This window comes from Halyomorpha halys, unplaced genomic scaffold (assembly GCF_000696795.3).
Source record: "Halyomorpha halys isolate HHAL.00 unplaced genomic scaffold, Hhal_1.1 Scaffold116.1, whole genome shotgun sequence".
Lineage (NCBI taxonomy): Eukaryota > Metazoa > Arthropoda > Insecta > Hemiptera > Pentatomidae > Halyomorpha > Halyomorpha halys.
The window spans coordinates 819,477-821,771 of NW_027105704.1; the positions used below are offsets into that span (position 1 = coordinate 819,477).

The 2,295-nt window shown below is 31.4% G+C and overlaps 1 protein-coding gene across 3 annotated transcripts in view; it reads left to right on the top strand.

Moving 5' to 3' along the window:
- The window catches only part of LOC106677975 (4'-phosphopantetheine phosphatase), a 21,202-nt gene that overhangs the window by 14,009 nt on the left and 4,898 nt on the right, over nt 1–2,295 (top strand). The window lies entirely within an intron of this gene.

Consider the following 2,295-nt stretch of genomic DNA (forward strand, 5'->3'; position numbering starts at 1 on the left):
AAAACGACAGGACTTTTTGAATGCCCTGGTATAATTAAGTATAATTTTAAAAGTGTTATTAAAGTTTAGTGTTCTGATTGCTTAGAAAAACAAGCCCTGAGATTAAGATTCTATAATATTATATATAATAAAATAAAAATTCTCATATCTATTTAATATTTGATCTTTTCATTTAATCTTGTCATCTTCAAAACTATATTTTAGATCTGAGAATAAGTTAAAACTCAATTTTCCTTTTTATTTACTTTAAATAATTTTTACAATATCGTCAAAACCAATGAGCATTTCTTTTTTCATTTAGCAGCAGTGTATTTTATATCTGTAATTATTTTTTGAACTGTAGTTCTCGATAAATGGTCTGTCCTCCTGAAAAATGGTAACTAACTCTCCTTTCAGATTTGTAAGTACACTAAGTGTCAAAATGTTAGACATGCCCATTGAAATTTTAAAAAAACTTTTCACCTTTTCTTTATTTTTGATTGATATTATTTTTTTAATTACAGTTTAAAGTATAAATTATGATATTAGAATGGGGATAATCTTCTCAGACCTTGAGGATTATTTAAATCCAATATCAGTAAATATTGACATTTTATATGCGTCAAAATGATAGACACTTGTTGTTTACTATTTTCTTAATCCTCAAGATGATTTGATATCATTAAAATACTATTTCTACTTCAGTACAGTGTTGAATTTATTTTAATATAGACATAAAAAGAATGAGAGCTATGGGGAAATCTCAACAAGGACAAGATGAGTTGTTGGGAAATAGCCCGTCAAATCAAGCGGAGTTTTTCATCGGTCGCAAAGTTTATTCAGCACGGGGAGAAATATGGAGCCCACCGTTCTACTGGGAGGCCCCCTGCTTTGACATTACGAGAGAAACGGAATATTCTTCAAATCGCATCCAACTCTTGTAAAACAGTAAGAGCAATTGCTGAGGAAGCTGGAGTTCAAACAAAACTTATGAATGTCTAAAGATTATTAAAAAAGTCAAAAACAATAGTTAGAAAAAAATTGGAAAGACGTTTTGAGTACTCGTCACAAATTATCCTGGATGGCCTTTGCTCGTAATGTGATGTCATGGACTGAGCAGTGGAAGAAAGTCATCTTTTAAGTGATGAAAAAAAATTCAATCTGGATGGGCCAGATGGATTTTTGTATTAATTTCATAACTTATTAACCCTCACAAATGCCTGGGGAGAGGCTGTGAGTGAATTTTGCATTATTTTGTGCTTGAAAAAAGTCCAGATGGGACCGGGATTCGATCTGACAAACTGTGGTTTGGTAGATTTGCGCGTTACCACACTGCTACCACTGCCCCCTTAGTTTTAGTAACCCAAATACTGGTTTACTCGCAACAAAATTGCCAAATTAGACTGGCCTGTTGTCTCCCTCAACCTGAACATTTTCGAAAATGTTTGGGAAACTCTTTCAAGAAAGGTGTACTCTGAGTTAAGACAGTGCGAAACAATCAAGGATTTGAAATCTGCAATTCTGGCTTCATGAGAAACAATCAAACAATTGCACGATTCATTACCAAACAGAATTTTTGAATTAATAAATGGTGGTGTAAAGGCCACGAAGAATTAAAATGAGTTTTATTTATTTTTACCAGGGAGTGTGTCTTAACATTTTGACGGGCCTTAACTTTAATTTGAAAAAAAAAAAAAGTGTATACATTTTTGGCTTGAGAACCAAAATACAAGCAGGCTGCTGATTAACTTCAGGTGAGTGATAGATTATTTTAATTCTGTTATACGGGTAATTTGAAAAGCTGGGAGGGTAGAGATAACAATTTTTTAAGTATGTCTTAACATTTTGACACTAAGTTGGGGATCGATTTTTAAAGTAGAATTGGAAGATTTCTTTATAAAATATCGTCATATTATACATGATCAATCAAATAACATCATCCATAAATTCAATGGAACCCACTCCTACAGCATTGATACAACCCCAGACAATGAGGGACTTGCCTGTATTCTAACCTATAGACCTTACAGTGGTGAAATTAATTTTTCTTGAAATTTCTTTCATTTATCGTTCAAATTAGAAACAAAATAAAATAAAAAATGTGGAGGAAAAGAAAAACCACTGTAGAAACCAGAAATTTGGTCCTTATCTTTACTAAACGTAGAAGTAAATCTGATATATATAATTTCCAATTTTTTTTATATATATATGTTTGTATTTATGATTTTATCTATATTTTATAACATTCCTCAACTACACAAACGGTTCATTATATTTGAATTTATTCAAGGCTTGTAATGAGGCTAATAAGAGAAA